This window comes from Stomoxys calcitrans, chromosome 5 (genome assembly GCF_963082655.1).
Source record: "Stomoxys calcitrans chromosome 5, idStoCalc2.1, whole genome shotgun sequence".
In the NCBI taxonomy this organism is placed as follows: Eukaryota; Metazoa; Arthropoda; class Insecta; order Diptera; family Muscidae; genus Stomoxys; species Stomoxys calcitrans.
The window spans coordinates 120,785,858-120,810,242 of NC_081556.1; positions in this window are offsets into that span (position 1 = coordinate 120,785,858).

Here is a 24,385-nt window from a genome sequence, read left to right on the forward strand (position 1 = left end):
ACTGTATACTCAACTCGAAAAATTTTTTCGCGTCAAAAATTGAAAAATTTTATAAGGGGGTAGCCTTTGCGAAAAAAATGCAAAAAAAATAAAATGTGAAATTTTAAGTAATTCTGTTTATTGCACGAATCGTCTTCGAATTTCCAACTGCGGAATGCTAGAAAAATTTCTAAATTCGAAAAAATTAAGGAGTTACAGCGTTTTTGGCCTTGAAAAGGACCTTCAATTTTACACCCAAAAAAAATTGGTTTTTGCGATGTTGTTCACAGAAAACTTTTCAGTATTGCTTCATTTAGCACCACTTCGGAAAGAGATTTTCCTCACGAATCCAACGGTGTCTGAAAAATTGTGAAGTTTGCAAAACTAAGAAAGTTACAGCAATTGCAAACTCACGTGGGGTTTTTTGATTGTTTTTGGTACGAATTATGCGATTTTGAGTTTGTTTCTTGAAGAAAAAACATAGGAGTTGCACTAATCCGAATTATTTGCCATAATTTTCAATACTGTATACTCAACTCGAAAAATTTTTTCGCGTCAAAAATTGAAAAATTTCATAAGGGGGTAGCCTTTGCGAAAAAAATGCAAAAAAATAAAATGTGAAATTTTAAGTAATTCTGTTTATTGCACGAATCGTCTTCGAATTTCCAACTGCGGAATGCTAGAAAAATTTCTAAATTCGAAAAAATTAAGGAGTTACAGCGTTTTTGGCCTTGAAAAGGACCTTCAATTTTACACCCAAAAAAATTGGTTTTTGCGATGTTTTTCACAGAAAACTTTTCAGTATTGCTTAATTTAGCACCACTTCGAAAAGAGATTTTCCTCACGAATCCAACGGTGTCTGAAAAATTGTGAAGTTTGCAAAACTAAGAAAGTTACAGCAATTGCAAACTCACGTGGGGTTTTTTGATTGTTTTTGGTACGAATTATGCGATTTTGAGTTTGTTTCTTGAAGAAAAAACAAAGGAGTTGCACTAATCCGAATTATTTGCCATAATTTTCAATACTGTATACTCAACTCGAAAAATTTTTTCGCGTCAAAAATTGAAAAATTTCATAAGGGGGTAGCCTTTGCGAAAAAAAATGCAAAAAAAATAAAATGTGAAATTTTAAGTAATTCTGTTTATTGCACGAATCGTCTTCGAATTTCCAACTGCGGAATGCTAGAACAATTTCTAAATTCGAAAAAATTAAGGAGTTACAGCGTTTTTGGCCTTGAAAAGGACCTTCAATTTTACACCCAAAAACAAATTGGTTTTTGCGATGTTTTTCACAGAAAACTTTTCAGAATTGCTTCATTTAGCAACACTTCGGAAAGAGATTTTCCTCACGAATCCAACGGTGTCTGAAAAATTGTGAAGTTTGCAAAACTAAGAAAGTTACAGCAATTGCATCTCACGTGGGGTTTTTTGATTGTTTTTGGTACGAATTATGCGATTTTGAGTTTGTTTCTTGAAGAAAAAACATAGGAGTTGCACTAATCCGAATTATTTGCCATAATTTTCAATACTGTATACTCAACTCGAAAAATTTTTTCGCGTCAAAAATTGAAAAATTTCATAAGAGGGTAGCCTTTGCGAAAAAAATGCAAAAAAAATAAAATGTGAAATTTTAAGTAATTCTGTTTATTGCACGAATCGTCTTCGAATTTCCAACTGCGGAATGCTAGAAAAATTTCTAAATTCGAAAAAATTAAGGAGTTACAGCGTTTTTGGCCTTGAAAAGGACCTTCAATTTTACACCCAAAAAAAATTGGTTTTTGCGATGTTGTTCACAGAAAACTTTTCAGTATTGCTTCATTTAGCACCACTTCGGAAAGAGATTTCCTCACGAATCCAACGGTGTCTGAAAAATTGTGAAGTTTGCAAAACTAAGAAAGTTACAGCAATTGCAAACTCACGTGGGGTTTTTTGATTGTTTTTGGTACGAATTATGCGATTTTGAGTTTGTTTCTTGAAGAAAAAACATAGGAGTTGCACTAATCCGAATTATTTGCCATAATTTTCAATACTGTATACTCAACTCGAAAAATTTTTTCGCGTCAAAAATTGAAAAATTTCATAAGAGGGTAGCCTTTGCGAAAAAAATGCAAAAAAAAATAAAATGTGAAATTTTAAGTAATTCTGTTTATTGCACGAATCGTCTTCGAATTTCCAACTGCGGAATGCTAGAAAAATTTCTAAATTCGAAAAAATTAAGGAGTTACAGCGTTTTTGGCCTTGAAAAGGACCTTCAATTTTACACCCAAAAAAAATTGGTTTTTGCGATGTTGTTCACAGAAAACTTTTCAGTATTGCTTCATTTAGCACCACTTCGGAAAGAGATTTCCTCACGAATCCAACGGTGTCTGAAAAATTGTGAAGTTTGCAAAACTAAGAAAGTTACAGCAATTGCAAACTCACGTGGGGTTTTTTGATTGTTTTTGGTACGAATTATGCGATTTTGAGTTTGTTTCTTGAAGAAAAAACATAGGAGTTGCACTAATCCGAATTATTTGCCATAATTTTCAATACTGTATACTCAACTCGAAAAATTTTTTCGCGTCAAAAATTGAAAAATTTCATAAGGGGGTAGCCTTTGCGAAAAAAAATGCAAAAAAAATAAAATGTGAAATTTTAAGTAATTCTGTTTATTGCACGAATCGTCTTCGAATTTCCAACTGCGGAATGCTAGAACAATTTCTAAATTCGAAAAAATTAAGGAGTTACAGCGTTTTTGGCCTTGAAAAGGACCTTCAATTTTACACCCAAAAAAAATTGGTTTTTGCGATGTTTTTCACAGAAAACTTTTCAGAATTGCTTCATTTAGCAACACTTCGGAAAGAGATTTTCCTCACGAATCCAATGGTGTCTGAAAAATTGTGAAGTTTGCAAAACTAAGAAAGTTACAGCAATTGCAAACTCACGTGGGGTTTTTTGATTGTTTTTGGTACGAATTATGCGATTTTGAGTTTGTTTCTTGAAGAAAAAACATAGGAGTTGCACTAATCCGAATTATTTGCCATAATTTTCAATACTGTATACTCAACTCGAAAAATTTTTTCGCGTCAAAAATTGAAAAATTTTATAAGGGGGTAGCCTTTGCGAAAAAAATGTAAAAAAAATAAAATGTGAAATTTTAAGTAATTCTGTTTATTGCACGAATCGTCTTCGAATTTCCAACTGCGGAATGCTAGAAAAATTTCTAAATTCGAAAAAATTAAGGAGTTACAGCGTTTTTGGCCTTGAAAAGGACCTTCAATTTTACACCCAAAAAAAATTGGTTTTTGCGATGTTGTTCACAGAAAACTTTTCAGTATTGCTTCATTTAGCACCACTTCGGAAAGAGATTTTCCTCACGAATCCAACGGTGTCTGAAAAATTGTGAAGTTTGCAAAACTAAGAAAGTTACAGCAATTGCAAACTCACGTGGGGTTTTTTGATTGTTTTTGGTACGAATTATGCGATTTTGAGTTTGTTTCTTGAAGAAAAAACATAGGAGTTGCACTAATCCGAATTATTTGCCATAATTTTCAATACTGTATACTCAACTCGAAAAATTTTTTCGCGTCAAAAATTGAAAAATTTCATAAGGGGGTAGCCTTTGCGAAAAAAATGCAAAAAAAATAAAATGTGAAATTTTAAGTAATTCTGTTTATTGCACGAATCGTCTTCGAATTTCCAACTGCGGAATGCTAGAAAAATTTCTAAATTCGAAAAAATTTAGGAGTTACAGCGTTTTTGGCCTTGAAAAGGACCTTCAATTTTACACCCAAAAACAAATTGGTTTTTGCGATGTTTTTCACAGAAAACTTTTCAGAATTGCCTAATTTAGCAACACTTCAGAAAGAGATTTTCCTCACGAATCCAACGGTGTCTGAAAAATTGTGAAGTTTGCAAAACTAAGAAAGTTACAGCAATTGCAAACTCACGTGGGGTTTTTTGATTGTTTTTGGTACGAATTATGCGATTTTGAGTTTGTTTCTTGAAGAAAAAACATAAGAGTTGCACTAATCCGAATTATTTGCCATAATTTTCAATACTGTATACTCAACTCGAAAAATTTTTTCGCGTCAAAAATTGAAAAATTTCATAAGGGGGTAGCCTTTGCGAAAAAAATGCAAAAAAAATAAAATGTGAAATTTTAAGTAATTCTGTTTATTGCACGAATCGTCTTCGAATTTCCAACTGCGGAATGCTAGAAAAATTTCTAAATTCGAAAAAATTAAGGAGTTACAGCGTTTTTGGTCTTGAAAAGGACCTTAAATTTTACACCCAAAAACAAATTGGTTTTTGCGATGTTTTTCACAGAAAACTTTTCAGAATTGCCTAATTTAGCAACACTTCAGAAAGAGATTTTCCTCACGAATCCAACGGTGTCTGAAAAATTGTGAAGTTTGCAAAACTAAGAAAGTTACAGCAATTGCAAATTCACGTGGGGTTTTTTGATTGTTTTTGGTACGAATTATGCGATTTTGAGTTTGTTTCTTGAAGAAAAAACATAGGAGTTGCACTAATCCGAATTATTTGCCATAATTTTCAATACTGTATACTCAACTCGAAAAATTTTTTCGCGTCAAAAATTGAAAAATTTCATAAGGGGGTAGCCTTTGCGAAAAAAATGCAAAAAAAATAAAATGTGAAATTTTAAGTAATTCTGTTTATTGCACGAATCGTCTTCGAATTTCCAACTGCGGAATGCTAGAAAAATTTCTAAATTCAAAAAAATTTAGGAGTTACAGCGTTTTTGGCCTTGAAAAGGACCTTCAATTTTACACCCAAAAACAAATTGGTTTTTGCGATGTTTTTCACAGAAAACTTTTCAGAATTGCCTAATTTAGCAACACTTCAGAAAGAGATTTTCCTCACGAATCCAACGGTGTCTGAAAAATTGTGAAGTTTGCAAAACTAAGAAAGTTACAGCAATTGCAAACTCACGTGGGGTTTTTTGATTGTTTTTGGTACGAATTATGCGATTTTGAGTTTGTTTCTTGAAGAAAAAACATAAGAGTTGCACTAATCCGAATTATTTGCCATAATTTTCAATACTGTATACTCAACTCGAAAAATTTTTTCGCGTCAAAAATTGAAAAATTTCATAAGGGGGTAGCCTTTGCGAAAAAAATGCAAAAAAAATAAAATGTGAAATTTTAAGTAATTCTGTTTATTGCACGAATCGTCTTCGAATTTCCAACTGCGGAATGCTAGAAAAATTTCTAAATTCGAAAAAATTAAGGAGTTACAGCGTTTTTGGTCTTGAAAAGGACCTTAAATTTTACACCCAAAAACAAATTGGTTTTTGCGATGTTTTTCACAGAAAACTTTTCAGAATTGCCTAATTTAGCAACACTTCAGAAAGAGATTTTCCTCACGAATCCAACGGTGTCTGAAAAATAGCGAAGTTTGCAAAACTAAGAAAGTTACAGCAATTGCAAACTCACGTGGGGTTTTTTGATCTTTTTTGGTACGAATTATGCGATTTTGAGTTTGTTTCTTGAAGAAAAAACATAGGAGTTGCACTAATCCGAATTATTTGCCATAATTTTCAATACTGTATACTCAACTCGAAAAATTTTTTCGCGTCAAAAATTGAAAAATTTCATAAGGGGGTGGTAGCCTTTGCGAAAAAAATGCAAAAAAAATAAAATGTGAAATTTTAAGTAATTCTGTTTATTGCACGAATCGTCTTCGAATTTCCAACTGCGGAATGCTAGAAAAATTTCTAAATTCGAAAAAATTAAGGAGTTACAGCGTTTTTGGCCTTGAAAAGGACCTTCAATTTTACACCCAAAAACAAATTGGTTTTTGCGATGTTTTTCACAGAAAACTTTTCAGAATTGCCTAATTTAGCAACACTTCAGAAAGAGATTTTCCTCACGAATCCAACGGTGTCTGAAAAATTGTGAAGTTTGCAAAACTAAGAAAGTTACAGCAATTGCAAACTCACGTGGGGTTTTTTGATTGTTTTTGGTACGAATTATGCGATTTTGAGTTTGTTTCTTGAAGAAAAAACATAGGAGTTGCACTAATCCGAATTATTTGCCATAATTTTCAATACTGTATACTCAACTCGAAAAATTTTTTCGCGTCAAAAATTGAAAAATTTCATAAGGGGGTAGCCTTTGCGAAAAAAATGCAAAAGAAAAATAAAATGTGAAATTTTAAGTAATTCTGTTTATTGCACGAATCGTCTTCGAATTTCCAACTGCGGAATGCTAGAAAAATTTCTAAATTCGAAAAAATTTAGGAGTTACAGCGTTTTTGGTCTTGAAAAGGACCTTAAATTTTACACCCAAAAACAAATTGGTTTTTGCGATGTTTTTCACAGAAAACTTTTCAGAATTGCTTCATTTAGCAACACTTCGGAAAGAGATTTTCCTCACGAATCCAACGGTGTCTGAAAAATTGTGAAGTTTGCAAAACTAAGAAAGTTACAGCAATTGCAAACTCACGTGGGGTTTTTTGATTGTTTTTGGTACGAATTATGCGATTTTGAGTTTGTTTCTTGAAGAAAAAACATAGGAGTTGCACTAATCCGAATTATTTGCCATAATTTTCAATACTGTATACTCAACTCGAAAAATTTTTTCGCGTCAAAAATTGAAAAATTTGCGAAAAAAATGCAAAAAAAAATAAAATGTGAAATTTTAAGTAATTCTGTTTATTGCACGAATCGTCTTCGAATTTCCAACTGCGGAATGCTAGAAAAATTTCTAAATTCGAAAAAATTAAGGAGTTACAGCGTTTTTGGCCTTGAAAAGGACCTTCAATTTTACACCCAAAAACAAATTGGTTTTTGCGATGTTTTTCACAGAAAACTTTTCAGTATTGCTTCATTTAGCACCACTTCGGAAAGAGATTTTCCTCACGAATCCAACGGTGTCTGAAAAATTGTGAAGTTTGCAAAACTAAGAAAGTTACAGCAATTGCAAACTCACGTGGGGTTTTTTGATCTTTTTTGGTACGAATTATGCGATTTTGAGTTTGTTTCTTGAATAAAAAACATAGGAGTTGCACTAATCCGAATTATTTGCCATAATTTTCAATACTGTATACTCAACTCGAAAAATTTTTTCGCGTCAAAAATTGAAAAATTTCATAAGGAGGTAGCCTTTGCGAAAAATATGCAAAAAAAATAAAATGTGAAATTTTAAGTAATTCTGTTTATTGCACGAATCGTCTTCGAATTTCCAACTGCGGAATGCTAGAAAAATTTCTAAATTCGAAAAAATTAAGGAGTTACAGCGTTTTTGGCCTTGAAAAGGACCTTCAATTTTACACCCAAAAAAAATTGGTTTTTGCGATGTTGTTCACAGAAAACTTTTCAGTATTGCTTCATTTAGGACCACTTCGGAAAGAGATTTTCCTCACGAATCCAACGGTGTCTGAAAAATAGCGAAGTTTGCAAAACTAAGAAAGTTACAGCAATTGCAAACTCACGTGGGGTTTTTTGATCTTTTTTGGTACGAATTATGCGATTTTGAGTTTGTTTCTTGAAGAAAAAACATAGGAGTTGCACTAATCCGAATTATTTGCCATAATTTTCAATACTGTATACTCAACTCGAAAAATTTTTTCGCGTCAAAAATTGAAAAATTTCATAAGGGGGTGGTAGCCTTTGCGAAAAAAATGCAAAAAAAATAAAATGTGAAATTTTAAGTAATTCTGTTTATTGCACGAATCGTCTTCGAATTTCCAACTGCGGAATGCTAGAAAAATTTCTAAATTCGAAAAAATTAAGGAGTTACAGCGTTTTTGGCCTTGAAAAGGACCTTAAATTTTACACCCAAAAAAAATTGGTTTTTGCGATGTTTTTCACAGAAAACTTTTCAGTATTGCTTCATTTAGCACCACTTCGGAAAGAGATTTTCCTCACGAATCCAACGGTGTCTGAAAAATTGTGAAGTTTGCAAAACTAAGAAAGTTACAGCAATTGCAAACTCACGTGGGGTTTTTTGATTGTTTTTGGTACGAATTAGGCGATTTTGAGTTTGTTTCTTGAAGAAAAAACATAGGAGTTGCACTAATCCGAATTATTTGCCATAATTTTCAATACTGTATACTCAACTCGAAAAATTTTTTCGCGTCAAAAATTGAAAAATTTCATAAGGGGGTAGCCTTTGCGAAAAAAATGCAAAAAAAAAATAAAATGTGAAATTTTAAGTAATTCTGTTTATTGCACGAATCGTCTTCGAATTTCCAACTGCGGAATGCTAGAAAAATTTCTAAATTCGAAAAAATTAAGGAGTTACAGCGTTTTTGGCCTTGAAAAGGACCTTCAATTTTACACCCAAAAAAATTGGTTTTTGCGATGTTTTTCACAGAAAACTTTTCAGTATTGCTTCATTTAGCACCACTTCGGAAAGAGATTTTCCTCACGAATCCAACGGTGTCTGAAAAATTGTGAATTTGCAAAACTAAGAAAGTTACAGCAATTGCAAACTCACGTGGGGTTTTTTGATTGTTTTTGGTACGAATTATGCGATTTTGAGTTTGTTTCTTGAAGAAAAAACATAGGAGTTGCACTAATCCGAATTATTTGCCATAATTTTCAATACTGTATACTCAACTCGAAAAATTTTTTCGCGTCAAAAATTGAAAAATTTCATAAGGGGGTAGCCTTTGCGAAAAAAATGCAAAAAAAATAAAATGTGAAATTTTAAGTAATTCTGTTTATTGCACGAATCGTCTTCGAATTTCCAACTGCGGAATGCTAGAAAAATTTCTAAATTCGAAAAAATTAAGGAGTTACAGCGTTTTTGGTCTTGAAAAGGACCTTAAATTTTACACCCAAAAACAAATTGGTTTTTGCGATGTTTTTCACAGAAAACTTTTCAGAATTGCTTCATTTAGCAACACTTCGGAAAGAGATTTTCCTCACGAATCCAACGGTGTCTGAAAAATTGTGAAGTTTGCAAAACTAAGAAAGTTACAGCAATTGCAAACTCACGTGGGGTTTTTTGATTGTTTTTGGTACGAATTATGCGATTTTGAGTTTGTTTCTTGAAGAAAAAACATAGGAGTTGCACTAATCCGAATTATTTGCCATAATTTTCAATACTGTATACTCAACTCGAAAAATTTTTTCGCGTCAAAAATTGAAAAATTTCATAAGGGGGTAGCCTTTGCGAAAAAAATGCAAAAAAAATAAAATGTGAAATTTTAAGTAATTCTGTTTATTGCACGAATCGTCTTCGAATTTCCAACTGCGGAATGCTAGAAAAATTTCTAAATTCGAAAAAATTAAGGAGTTACAGCGTTTTTGGCCTTGAAAAGGACCTTCAATTTTACACCCAAAAAAAATTGGTTTTTGCGATGTTGTTCACAGAAAACTTTTCAGTATTGCTGCATTTAGCACCACTTCGGAAAGAGATTTTCCTCACGAATCCAACGGTGTCTGAAAAATAGCGAAGTTTGCAAAACTAAGAAAGTTACAGCAATTGCAAACTCACGTGGGGTTTTTTGATTGTTTTTGGTACGAATTATGCGATTTTGAGTTTGTTTCTTGAAGAAAAAACATAGGAGTTGCACTAATCCGAATTATTTGCCATAATTTTCAATACTGTATACTCAACTCGAAAAATTTTTTCGCGTCAAAAATTGAAAAATTTCATAAGGGGGTAGCCTTTGCGAAAAAAATACAAAAAAAATAAAATGTGAAATTTTAAGTAATTCTGTTTATTGCACGAATCGTCTTCGAATTTCCAACTGCGGAATGCTAGAAAAATTTCTAAATTCGAAAAAATTAAGGAGTTACAGCGTTTTTGGCCTTGAAAAGGACCTTCAATTTTACACCCAAAAAAAATTGGTTTTTGCGATGTTGTTCACAGAAAACTTTTCAGTATTGCTTCATTTAGCACCACTTCGGAAAGAGATTTTCCTCACGAATCCAACGGTGTCTGAAAAATTGTGAAGTTTGCAAAACTAAGAAAGTTACAGCAATTGCAAACTCACGTGGGGTTTTTTGATTGTTTTTGGTACGAATTATGCGATTTTGAGTTTGTTTCTTGAAGAAAAAACATAGGAGTTGCACTAATCCGAATTATTTGCCATAATTTTCAATACTGTATACTCAAGTCGAAAAATTTTTTCGCGTCAAAAATTGAAAAATTTCATAAGGGGGTAGCCTTTGCGAAAAAAATGCAAAAAAAAATAAAATGTGAAATTTTAAGTAATTCTGTTTATTGCACGAATCGTCTTCGAATTTCCAACTGCGGAATGCTAGAAAAATTTCTAAATTCGAAAAAATTAAGGAGTTACAGCGTTTTTGGCCTTGAAAAGGACCTTCAATTTTACACCCAAAAAAAATTGGTTTTTGCGATGTTGTTCACAGAAAACTTTTCAGTATTGCTTCATTTAGCACCACTTCGGAAAGAGATTTTCCTCACGAATCCAACGGTGTCTGAAAAATTGTGAAGTTTGCAAAACTAAGAAAGTTACAGCAATTGCAAACTCACGTGGGGTTTTTTGATTGTTTTTGGTACGAATTATGCGATTTTGAGTTTGTTTCTTGAAGAAAAAACATAGGAGTTGCACTAATCCGAATTATTTGCCATAATTTTCAATACTGTATACTCAACTCGAAAAATTTTTTCGCGTCAAAAATTGAAAAATTTGCGAAAAAAATGCAAAAAAAATAAAATGTGAAATTTTAAGTAATTCTGTTTATTGCACGAATCGTCTTCGAATTTCCAACTGCGGAATGCTAGAAAAATTTCTAAATTCGAAAAAATTAAGGAGTTACAGCGTTTTTGGCCTTGAAAAGGACCTTCAATTTTACACCCAAAAACAAATTGGTTTTTGCGATGTTTTTCACAGAAAACTTTTCAGTATTGCTTCATTTAGCACCACTTCGGAAAGAGATTTTCCTCACGAATCCAACGGTGTCTGAAAAATTGTGAAGTTTGCAAAACTAAGAAAGTTACAGCAATTGCAAACTCACGTGGGGTTTTTTGATTGTTTTTGGTACGAATTATGCGATTTTGAGTTTGTTTCTTGAAGAAAAAACATAGGAGTTGCACTAATCCGAATTATTTGCCATAATTTTCAATACTGTATACTCAACTCGAAAAATTTTTTCGCGTCAAAAATTGAAAAATTTCATAAGGGGGTAGCCTTTGCGAAAAAAATACAAAAAAAATAAAATGTGAAATTTTAAGTAATTCTGTTTATTGCACGAATCGTCTTCGAATTTCCAACTGCGGAATGCTAGAAAAATTTCTAAATTCGAAAAAATTAAGGAGTTACAGCGTTTTTGGCCTTGAAAAGGACCTTCAATTTTACACCCAAAAAAAATTGGTTTTTGCGATGTTGTTCACAGAAAACTTTTCAGTATTGCTTCATTTAGCACCACTTCGGAAAGAGATTTTCCTCACGAATCCAACGGTGTCTGAAAAATTGCGAAGTTTGCAAAACTAAGAAAGTTACAGCAATTGCAAACTCACGTGGGGTTTTTTGATTGTTTTTGGTACGAATTATGCGATTTTGAGTTTGTTTCTTGAAGAAAAAACATAGGAGTTGCACTAATCCGAATTATTTGCCATAATTTTCAATACTGTATACTCAACTCGAAAAATTTTTTCGCGTCAAAAATTGAAAAATTTCATAAGGGGGTAGCCTTTGCGAAAAAAATGCAAAAAAAATAAAATGTGAAATTTTAAGTAATTCTGTTTATTGCACGAATCGTCTTCGAATTTCCAACTGCGGAATGCTAGAAAAATTTCTAAATTCGAAAAAATTAAGGAGTTACAGCGTTTTTGGCCTTGAAATGGACCTTCAATTTTACACCCAAAAAAAATTGGTTTTTGCGATGTTGTTCACAGAAAACTTTTCAGTATTGCTTCATTTAGCACCACTTCGGAAAGAGATTTTCCTCACGAATCCAACGGTGTCTGAAAAATTGCGAAGTTTGCAAAACTAAGAAAGTTACAGCAATTGCAAACTCACGTGGGGTTTTTTGATTGTTTTTGGTACGAATTATGCGATTTTGAGTTGAGTTTTCTGCGATGTTGTTCACAGAAAACTTTTCAGTATTGCTTCATTTAGCACCACTTCGGAAAGAGATTTTCCTCACGAATCCAACGGTGTCTGAAAAATTGCGAAGTTTGCAAAACTAAGAAAGTTACAGCAATTGCAAACTCACGTGGGGTTTTTTGATTGTTTTTGGTACGAATTATGCGATTTTGAGTTTGTTTCTTGAAGAAAAAACATAGGAGTTGCACTAATCCGAATTATTTGCCATAATTTTCAATACTGTATACTCAACTCGAAAAATTTGTTCGCGTCAAAAATTGAAAAATTTCATAAGGGGGTAGCCTTTGCGAAAAAAATGCAAAAAAAATAAAATGTGAAATTTTAAGTAATTCTGTTTATTGCACGAATCGTCTTCGAATTTCCAACTGCGGAATGCTAGAAAAATTTCTAAATTCGAAAAAATTAAGGAGTTACAGCGTTTTTGGCCTTGAAAAGGACCTTCAATTTTACACCCAAAAAAAATTGGTTTTTGCGATGTTTTTCACAGAAAATTTTCAGTATTGCTTAATTTAGCACCACTTCGAAAAGAGATTTTCCTCACGAATCCAACGGTGTCTGAAAAATTGTGAAGTTTGCAAAACTAAGAAAGTTACAGCAATTGCAAACTCACGTGGGGTTTTTTGATTGTTTTTGGTACGAATTATGCGATTTTGAGTTTGTTTCTTGAAGAAAAAACATAGGAGTTGCACTAATCCGAATTATTTGCCATAATTTTCAATACTGTATACTCAACTCGAAAAATTTTTTCGCGTCAAAAATTGAAAAATTTCATAAGGGGGTAGCCTTTGCGAAAAAAATGCAAAAAAAATAAAATGTGAAATTTTAAGTAATTCTGTTTATTGCACGAATCGTCTTCGAATTTCCAACTGCGGAATGCTAGAAAAATTTCTAAATTCGAAAAAATTAAGGAGTTACAGCGTTTTTGGCCTTGAAAAGGACCTTCAATTTTACACCCAAAAAAAATTGGTTTTTGCGATGTTGTTCACAGAAAACTTTTCAGTATTGCTTCATTTAGCACCACTTCGGAAAGAGATTTTCCTCACGAATCCAACGGTGTCTGAAAAATTGCGAAGTTTGCAAAACTAAGAAAGTTACAGCAATTTCAAACTCACGTGGGGTTTTTTGATTGTTTTTGGTACGAATTATGCGATTTTGAGTTGAGTTTTCTGCGATGTTGTTCACAGAAAACTTTTCAGTATTGCTTCATTTAGCACCACTTCGGAAAGAGATTTTCCTCACGAATCCAACGGTGTCTGAGAAATTGCGAAGTTTGCAAAACTAAGAAAGTTACAGCAATTTCAAACTCACGTGGGGTTTTTTGATTGTTTTTGGTACGAATTATGCGATTTTGAGTTTGTTTCTTGAAGAAAAACATAGGAGTTGCACTAATCCGAATTATTTGCAATAATTTTCAATACTGTATACTCAACTCGAAAAATTTTTTCGCGTCAAAAATTGAAAAATTTCATAAGGGGGTAGCCTTTGCGAAAAAAATGCAAAAAAAAATAAAATGTGAAATTTTAAGTAATTCTGTTTATTGCACGAATCGTCTTCGAATTTCCAACTGCGGAATGCTAGAAAAATTTCTAAATTCGAAAAAATTAAGGAGTTACAGCGTTTTTGGCCTTGAAAAGGACCTTCAATTTTACACCCAAAAAAAATTGGTTTTTGCGATGTTGTTCACAGAAAACTTTTCAGTATTGCTTCATTTAGCACCACTTCGGAAAGAGATTTTCCTCACGAATCCAACGGTGTCTGAAAAATTGCGAAGTTTGCAAAACTAAGAAAGTTACAGCAATTGCAAACTCACGTGGGGTTTTTTAATCTTTTTTGGTACGAATTATGCGATTTTGAGTTTGTTTCTTGAAGAAAAAACATAGGAGTTGCACTAATCCGAATTATTTGCCATAATTTTCAATACTGTATACACAACTCGAAAAATTTTTTCGCGTCAAAAATTGAAAAATTTCATAAGGGGGTAGCCTTTGCGAAAAAAATGCAAAAAAAATAAAATGTGAAATTTTAAGTAATTCTGTTTATTGCACGAATCATCTTCGAATTTCCAACTGCGGAATGCTAGAAAAATTTCTAAATTCGAAAAAATTAAGGAGTTACAGCGTTTTTGGTCTTGAAAAGGACCTTAAATTTTACACCCAAAAACAAATTGGGTTTTGCGATGTTTTTCACAGAAAACTTTTCAGAATTGCTTCATTTAGCAACACTTCGGAAAGAGATTTTCCTCACGAATCCAACGGTGTCTGAAAAATTGTGAAGTTTGCAAAACTAAGAAAGTTACAGCAATTGCAAACTCACGTGGGGTTTTTTGATTGTTTTTGGTACGAATTATGCGATTTTGAGTTTGTTTCTTGAAGAAAAAACATAGGAGTTGCACTAATCCGAATTATTTGCCATAATTTTCAATACTGTATACTCAACTCGAAAAATTTTTTCGCGTCAAAAATTGAAAAATTTCATAAGGCCTTTGGTAGCCTTTGCGAAAAAAATGCAAAAAAAATAAAATGTGAAATTTTAAGTAATTCTGTTTATTGCACGAATCGTCTTCGAATTTCCAACTGCGGAATGCTAGAAAAATTTCTAAATTCGAAAAAATTAAGGAGTTACAGCGTTTTTGGCCTTGAAAAGGACCTTAAATTTTACACCCAAAAACAAATTGGTTTTTGCGATGTTTTTCACAGAAAACTTTTCAGTATTGCTTCATTTAGCACCACTTCGGAAAGAGATTTTCCTCACGAATCCAACGGTGTCTGAAAAATTGTGAAGTTTGCAAAACTAAGAAAGCTACAGCAATTGCAAACTCACGTGGGGTTTTTTGATTGTTTTTGGTACGAATTAGGCGATTTTGAGTTTGTTTCTTGAAGAAAAAACATAAGAGTTGCACTAATCCGAATTATTTGCCATAATTTTCAATACTGTATACTCAACTCGAAAAATTTTTTCGCGTCAAAAATTGAAAAATTTCATAAGGGGTAGCCTTTGCGAAAAAAATGCAAAAAAATAAAATGTGATATTTTAAGTAATTCTGTTTATTGCACGAATCGTCTTCGAATTTCCAACTGCGGAATGCTAGAAAAATTTCTAAATTCGAAAAAATTAAGGAGTTACAGAGTTTTTGGCCTTGAAAAGGACCTTCAATTTTACACCCAAAAACAAATTGGTTTTTGCGATGTTTTTCACAGAAAACTTTTCAGTATTGCTTCATTTAGCACCACTTCGGAAAGAGATTTTCCTCACGAATCCAACGGTGTCTGAAAAATTGTGAAGTTTGCAAAACTAAGAAAGTTACAGCAATTGCAAACTCACGTGGGGTTTTTTGATTGTTTTTGGTACGAATTATGCGATTTTGAATTTGTTTCTTGAAGAAAAAACATAAGAGTTGCACTAATCCGAATTATTTGCCATAATTTTCAATACTGTATACTCAACTCGAAAAATTTTTTCGCGTCAAAAATTGAAAAATTTCATAAGGGGGTAGCCTTTGCGAAAAAAATGCAAAAAAAATAAAATGTGAAATTTTAAGTAATTCTGTTTATTGCACGAATCGTCTTCGAATTTCCAACTGCGGAATGCTAGAAAAATTTCTAAATTCGAAAAAATTAAGGAGTTACAGCGTTTTTGGTCTTGAAAAGGACCTTCAATTTTACACCCAAAAACAAATTGGTTTTTGCGATGTTTTTCACAGAAAACTTTTCAGTATTGCTTCATTTAGCACCACTTCGGAAAGAGATTTTCCTCACGAATCCAACGGTGTCTGAAAAATTGTGAAGTTTGCAAAACTAAGAAAGTTACAGCAATTGCATCTCACGTGGGGTTTTTTGATTGTTTTTGGTACGAATTATGCGATTTTGAATTTGTTTCTTGAAGAAAAAACATAAGAGTTGCACTAATCCGAATTATTTGCCATAATTTTCAATACTGTATACTCAACTCGAAAAATTTTTTCGCGTCAAAAATTGAAAAATTTCATAAGGGGGTAGCCTTTGCGAAAAAAAATGCAAAAAAAATAAAATGTGAAATTTTAAGTAATTCTGTTTATTGCACGAATCGTCTTCGAATTTCCAACTGCGGAATGCTAGAAAAATTTCTAAATTCGAAAAAATTAAGGAGTTACAGCGTTTTTGGCCTTGAAAAGGACCTTCAATTTTACACCCAAAAACAAATTGGTTTTTGCGATGTTTTTCACAGAAAACTTTTCAGTATTGCTTCATTTAGCACCACTTCGGAAAGAGATTTTCCTCACGAATCCAACGGTGTCTGAAAAATTGTGAAGTTTGCAAAACTAAGAAAGTTACAGCAATTGCAAACTCATGTGGGGTTTTTTGATTGTTTTTGGTACGAATTATGCGATTTTGAGTTTGTTTCTTGAAGAAAAAACATAGGAGTTGCACTAATCCGAATTATTTGCCATAATTTTCAATACTGTATACTCAACTCGAAAAATTTTTTCGCGTCAAAAATTGAAAAATTTCATAAGGGGTAGCCTTTGCGAGAAAAAATGCAAAAAAAATAAAATGTGAAATTTTAAGTAATTCTGTTTATTGCACGAATCGTCTTCGAATTTCCAACTGCGGAATGCTAGAAAAATTTCTAAATTCGAAAAAATTAAGGAGTTACAGCGTTTTTGGCCTTGAAAAGGACCTTCAATTTTACACCCAAAAAAAATTGGTTTTTGCGATGTTTTTCAAAGAAAACTTTTCAGTATTGCTTCATTTAGCACCACTTCGGAAAGAGATTTTCCTCACGAATCCAACGGTGTCTGAAAAATTGTGAAGTTTGCAAAACTAAGAAAGTTACAGCAATTGCAAACTCACGTGGGGTTTTTTGATTGTTTTTGGTACGAATTATGCGATTTTGAATTTGTTTCTTGAAGAAAAAACATAAGAGTTGCACTAATCCGAATTATTTGCCATAATTTTCAATACTGTATACTCAACTCGAAAAATTTTTTCGCGTCAAAAATTGAAAAATTTCATAAGGGGGTAGCCTTTGCGAAAAAAATGCAAAAAAAAATAAAATGTGAAATTTTAAGTAATTCTGTTTATTGCACGAATCGTCTTCGAATTTCCAACTGCGGAATGCTAGAAAAATTTCTAAATTCGAAAAAATTAAGGAGTTACAGAGTTTTTGGCCTTGAAAAGGACCTTCAATTTTACACCCAAAAACAAATTGGTTTTTGCGATGTTTTTCACAGAAAACTTTTCAGTATTGCTTCATTTAGCACCACTTCGGAAAGAGATTTTCCTCACGAATCCAACGGTGTCTGAAAAATTGTGAAGTTTGCAAAACTAAGAAAGTTACAGCAATTGCAAACTCATGTGGGGTTTTTTGATTGTTTTTGGTACGAATTATGCGATTTTGAGTTTGTTTCTTGAAGAAAAAAAATAGGAGTTGCACTAATCCGAATTATTTGCCATAATTTTCAATACTGTATACTCAACTCGAAAAATTTTTTCGCGTCAAAAATTGAAAAATTTCATAAGGGGTAGCCTTTGCGAAAAAAATGCAAAAAAAATAAAATGTGATATTTTAAGTAATTCTGTTTATTGCACGAATCGTCTTCGAATTTCCAACTGCGGAATGCTAGAAAAATTTCTAAATTCGAAAAAATTAAGGAGTTACAGCGTTTTTGGCCTTGAAAAGGACCTTCAATTTTACACCCAAAAAAAATTGGTTTTTGCGATGTTTTTCACAGAAAACTTTTCAGTATTGCTTCATTTAGCACCACTTCGGAAAGAGATTTTCCTCACGAATCCAACGGTGTCTGAAAAATTGTGAAGTTTGCAAAACTAAGAAAGTTACAGCAATTGCAAACTCATGTGGGGTTTTTTGATTGTTTTTGGTACGAATTATGCGATTTTGAGTTTGTTTCTTGAAGAAAAAACATAGGAGTTGCACTAATCCGAATTATTTGCCATAATTTTCAATACTGTATACTCAACTCGAAAAATTTTTTCGCGTCAAAAATTGAAAAATTTCATAAGGGGTAGCCTTTGCGAAAAAAATGCAAAAAAAAAAATAAAATGTGAAATTTTAAGTAATTCTGTTTATTGCACGAATCGTCTTCGAATTTCCAACTGCGGAATGCTAGAAAAATTTCTAAATGCGAAAAAATTAAGGAGTTACAGCGTTTTTGGCCTTGAAAAGGACCTTAAATTTTACACCCAAAAACAAATTGGTTTTTGCGATGTTTTTCACAGAAAACTTTTCAGTATTGCTTCATTTAGCACCACTTCGGAAAGAGATTTTCCTCACGAATCCAACGGTGTCTGAAAAATTGTGAAGTTTGCAAAACTAAGAAAGTTACAGCAATTGCAAACTCATGTGGGGTTTTTTGATTGTTTTTGGTACGAATTATGCGATTTTGAGTTTGTTTCTTGAAGAAAAAACATAGGAGTTGCACTAATCCGAATTATTTGCCATAATTTTCAATACTGTATACTCAACTCGAAAAATTTTTTCGCGTCAAAAATTGAAAAATTTCATAAAGGGTAGCCTTTGCGAAAAAAATGCAAAAAAAATAAAATGTGAAATTTTAAGTAATTCTGTTTATTGCACGAATCGTCTTCGAATTTCCAACTGCGGAATGCTAGAAAAATTTCTAAATTCGAAAAAATTAAGGAGTTACAGCGTTTTTGGCCTTGAAAAGGACCTTCAATTTTACACCCAAAAAAAATTGGTTTTTGCGATGTTTTTCACAGAAAACTTTTCAGTATTGCTTCATTTAGCACCACTTCGGAAAGAGATTTTCCTCACGAATCCAACGGTGTCTGAAAAATTGTGAAGTTTGCAAAACTAAGAAAGTTACAGCAATTGCAAACTCACGTGGGGTTTTTTGATTGTTTTTGGTACGAATTATGCGATTTTGAATTTGTTTCTTGAAGAAAAAACATAAGAGTTGCACTAATCCGAATTATTTGCCATAATTTTCAATACTGTATACTCAACTCGAAAAATTTTTTCGCGTCAAAAATTGAAAAATTTCATAAGGGGGTAGCCTTTGCGAAAAAAATGCAAAAAAAATAAAATGTGAAATTTTAAGTAATTCTGTTTATTGCACGAATCGTCTTCGAATTTCCAACTGCGGAATGCTAGAAAAATTTCTAAATTCGAAAAAATTAAGGAGTTACAGCGTTTTTGGCCTTGAAAAGGACCTTCAATTTTACACCCAAAAACAAATTGGTTTTTGCGATGTTTTTCACAGAAAACTTTTCAGTATTGCTTCATTTAGCACCACTTCGGAAAGAGATTTTCCTCACGAATCCAACGGTGTCTGAAAAATTGTGAAGTTTGCAAAACTAAGAAAGTTACAGCAATTGCAAACTCACGTGGGGTTTTTTGATTGTTTTTGGTACGAATTATGCGATTTTGAGTTTGTTTCTTGAAGAAAAAACATAGGAGTTGCACTAATCCGAATTATTTGCCATAATTTTCAATACTGTATACTCAACTCGAAAAATTTTTTCGCGTCAAAAATTGAAAAATTTCATAAGGGGGTAGCCTTTGCGAAAAAAATGCAAAAAAATAAAATGTGAAATTTTAAGTAATTCTGTTTATTGCACGAATCGTCTTCGAATTTCCAACTGCGGAATGCTAGAAAAATTTCTAAATTCGAAAAAATTAAGGAGTTACAGCGTTTTTGGCCTTGAAAAGGACCTTCAATTTTACACCCAAAAAAAAATTGGTTTTTGCGATGTTTTTCACAGAAAACTTTTCAGCATTGCTTCATTTAGCACCACTTCGGAAAGAGATTTTCCTCACGAATCCAACGGTGTCTGAAAAATGGTGAAGTTTGCAAAACTAAGAAAGTTACAGCAATTGCAAACTCACGTGGGGTTTTTTAATCTTTTTTGGTACGAATTATGCGATTTTGAGTTTGTTTCTTGAAGAAAAAACATAGGAGTTGCACTAATCCGAATTATTTGCCATAATTTTCAATAATGTATACTCAACTCGAAAAATTTTTTCGCATCAAAAATTGAAAAATTTCATAAGGGGGTAGCCTTTGCGAAAAAAATGCAAAAAAAATAAAATGTGAAATTTTAAGTACTTCTGTTATTGCACGAATCGTCTTCGAATTTCCAACTGCGGAATGCTAGAAAAATTTCTAAATTCGAAAAAATTAAGGAGTTACAGCGTTTTTGGCCTTGAAAAGGACCTTCAATTTTACACCCAAAAAAAATTGGTTTTTGCGATGTTTTTCACAGAAAACTTTTCAGCATTGCTTCATTTAGCACCACTTCGGAAAGAGATTTTTCTCACGAATCCAACGGTGTCTGAAAAATTGTGAAGTTTGCAAAACTAAGAAAGTTACAGCAATTGCAAACTCACGTGGGGTTTTTTGATTGTTTTTGGTACGAATTATGCGATTTTGAGTTTGTTTCTTGAAGAAAAAACATAGGAGTTGCACTAATCCGAAATATTTGCCATAATTTTCAATACTGTATACTCAACTCGAAAATTTTTTCGCGTCAAAAATTGAAAAATTTCATAAGGGGGTAGCCTTTGCGAAAAAAATGCAAAAAAAATAAAATGTGAAATTTTAAGTAATTCTGTTTATTGCACGAATCGTCTTCGAATTTCCAACTGCGGAATGCTAGAAAAATTTCTAAATTCGAAAAAATTAAGGAGTTACAGCGTTTTTGGCCTTGAAATCCGAATCCGAATTATTTGCCATAATTTTCAATACTGTATACTCAACTCGAAAAATTTTTTCGCGTCAAAAATTGAAAAATTTCATAAGGGGGTAGCCTTTGCGAAAAAAATGCAAAAAAATAAAATGTGAAATTTTAAGTAATTCTGTTTATTGCACGAATCGTCTTCGAATTTCCAACTGCGGAATGCTAGAAAAATTTCTAAATTCGAAAAAATTAAGGAGTTACAGCGTTTTTGGCCTTGAAAAGGACCTTCAATTTTACACCCAAAAAAAAATTGGTTTTTGCGATGTTTTTCACAGAAAACTTTTCAGCATTGCTTCATTTAGCACCACTTCGGAAAGAGATTTTCCTCACGAATCCAACGGTGTCTGAAAAATTGTGAAGTTTGCAAAACTAAGAAAGTTACAGCAATTGCAAACTCACGTGGGGTTTTTTAATCTTTTTTGGTACGAATTAGGCGATTTTGAGTTTGTTTCTTGAAGAAAAAACATAGGAGTTGCACTAATCCGAATTATTTGCCATAATTTTCAATACTGTATACTCAACTCGAAAATTTTTTCGCGTCAAAAATTGAAAAATTTCATAAGGGGGTAGCCTTTGCGAAAAAAATGCAAAAAAAATAAAATGTGAAATTTTAAGTAATTCTGTTTATTGCACGAATCGTCTTCGAATTTCCAACTGCGGAATGCTAGAAAAATTTCTAAATTCGAAAAAATTAAGGAGTTACAGCGTTTTTGGCCTTGAAAAGGACCTTCAATTTTACACCCAAAAAAAATTGGTTTTTGCGATGTTTTTCACAAAAAACTTTTCAGCATTGCTTCATTTAGCACCACTTCGGAAAGAGATTTTTCTCACGAATCCAACGGTGTCTGAAAAATTGTGAAGTTTGCAAAACTAAGAAAGTTACAGCAATTGCAAACTCACGTGGGGTTTTTTGATTGTTTTTGGTACGAATTATGCGATTTTGAGTTTGTTTCTTGAAGAAAAAACATAGGAGTTGCACTAATCCGAATTATTTGCCATAATTTTCAATAATGTATACTCAACTCGAAAAATTTTTTCGCGTCAAAAATTGAAAAATTTCATAAGGGGGTAGCCTTTGCGAAAAAAATGCAAAAAAAAATAAAATGTGAAATTTTAAGTAATTCTGTTTATTGCACGAATCGTATTCGAATTTCCAACTGCGGAATGCTAGAAAAATTTCTAAATTCGAAAAAATTAAGGAGTTACAGCGTTTTTGGCCTTGAAAAGGACCTTCAATTTTACACCCAAAAACAAATTGGTTTTTGCGATGTTTTTCACAGAAAACTTTTCAGTATTGCTTCATTTAGCACCACTTCGGAAAGAGATTTTCCTCACGAATCCAACGGTGTCTGAAAAATTGTGAAGTTTGCAAAACTAAGAAAGTTACAGCAATTGCAAACTCACGTGGGGTTTTTTAATCTTTTTTGGTACGAATTAGACGATTTTGAGTTTGTTTCTTGAAGAAAAAACATAGGAGTTGCACTAATCCGAATTATTTGCCATAATTTTCAATAATGTATACTCAACTCGAAAAATTTTTTCGCGTCAAAAATTGAAAAATTTCATAAGGGGGTAGCCTTTGCGAAAAAAATGCAAAAAAAATAAAATGTGAAATTTTAAGTACTTCTGTTTATTGCACGAATCGTCTTCGAATTTCCAACTGCGGAATGCTAGAAAAATTTCTAAATTCGAAAAAATTAAGGAGTTACAGCGTTTTTGGCCTTGAAAAGGACCTTCAATTTTACACCCAAAAAAAATTGGTTTTTGCGATGTTTTTCACAGAAAACTTTTCAGCATTGCTTCATTTAGCACCACTTCGGAAAGAGATTTTTCTCACGAATCCAACGGTGTCTGAAAAATTGTGAAGTTTGCAAAACTAAGAAAGTTACAGCAATTGCAAACTCACGTGGGGTTTTTTGATTGTTTTTGGTACGAATTATGCGATTTTGAGTTTGTTTCTTGAAGAAAAAACATAGGAGTTGCACTAATCCGAATTATTTGCCATAATTTTCAATACTGTATACTCAACTCGAAAAATTTTTTCGCGTCAAAAATTGAAAAATTTCATAAGGGGGTAGCCTTTGCGAAAAAAATGCAAAAAAAATAAAATGTGAAATTTTAAGTAATTCTGTTTATTGCACGAATCGTCTTCGAATTTCCAACTGCGGAATGCTAGAAAAATTTCTAAATTCGAAAAAATTAAGGAGTTACAGCGTTTTTGGCCTTGAAATCCGAATCCGAATTATTTGCCATAATTTTCAATACTGTATGCTCAACTCGAAAAATTTTTTCGCGTCAAAAATTGAAAAATTTCATAAGGGGGTAGCCTTTGCGAAAAAAATGCAAAAAAATAAAATGTGAAATTTTAAGTAATTCTGTTTATTGCACGAATCGTCTTCGAATTTCCAACTGCGGAATGCTAGAAAAATTTCTAAATTCGAAAAAATTAAGGAGTTACAGCGTTTTTGGCCTTGAAAAGGACCTTCAATTTTACACCCAAAAAAAATTGGTTTTTGCGATGTTTTTCACAGAAAACTTTTCAGCATTGCTTCATTTAGCACCACTTGGGAAAGAGATTTTCCTCACGAATCCAACGGTGTCTGAAAAATTGTGAAGTTTGCAAAACTAAGAAAGTTACAGCAATTGCAAACTCACGTGGGGTTTTTTAATCTTTTTTGGTACGAATTAGGCGATTTTGAGTTTGTTTCTTGAAGAAAAAACATAGGAGTTGCACTAATCCGAATTATTTGCCATAATTTTCAATACTGTATACTCAACTCGAAAATTTTTTCGCGTCAAAAATTGAAAAATTTCATAAGGGGGTGAGTTTGCGAAAAAAATGCAAAAAAAATAAAATGTGAAATTTTAAGTAATTCTGTTTATTGCACGAATCGTCTTCGAATTTCCAACTGCGGAATGCTAGAAAAATTTCTAAATTCGAAAAAATTAAGGAGTTACAGCGTTTTTGGCCTTGAAAAGGACCTTCAATTTTACACCCAAAAAAAAATTGGTTTTTGCGATGTTTTTCACAGAAAACTTTTCAGCATTGCTTCATTTAGCACCACTTCGGAAAGAGATTTTCCTCACGAATCCAACGGTGTCTGAAAAATTGTGAAGTTTGCAAAACTAAGAAAGTTACAGCAATTGCAAACTCACGTGGGGTTTTTTGATTGTTTTTGGTACGAATTATGCGATTTTGAGTTTGTTTCTTGAAGAAAAAACATAGGAGTTGCACTAATCCGAATTATTTGCCATAATTTTCAATAATGTATACTCAACTCGAAAAATTTTTTCGCGTCAAAAATTGAAAAATTTCATAAGGGGGTAGCCTTTGCGAAAAAAATGCAAAAAAAATAAAATGTGAAATTTTAAGTACTTCTGTTATTGCACGAATCGTCTTCGAATTTCCAACTGCGGAATGCTAGAAAAATTTCTAAATTCGAAAAAATTAAGGAGTTACAGCGTTTTTGGCCTTGAAAAGGACCTTCAATTTTACACCCAAAAAAAATTGGTTTTTGCGATGTTTTTCACAGAAAACTTTTCAGCATTGCTTCATTTAGCACCACTTCGGAAAGAGATTTTTCTCACGAATCCAACGGTGTCTGAAAAATTGCGAAGTTTGCAAAACTAAGAAAGTTACAGCAATTGCAAACTCACGTGGGGTTTTTTGATTGTTTTTGG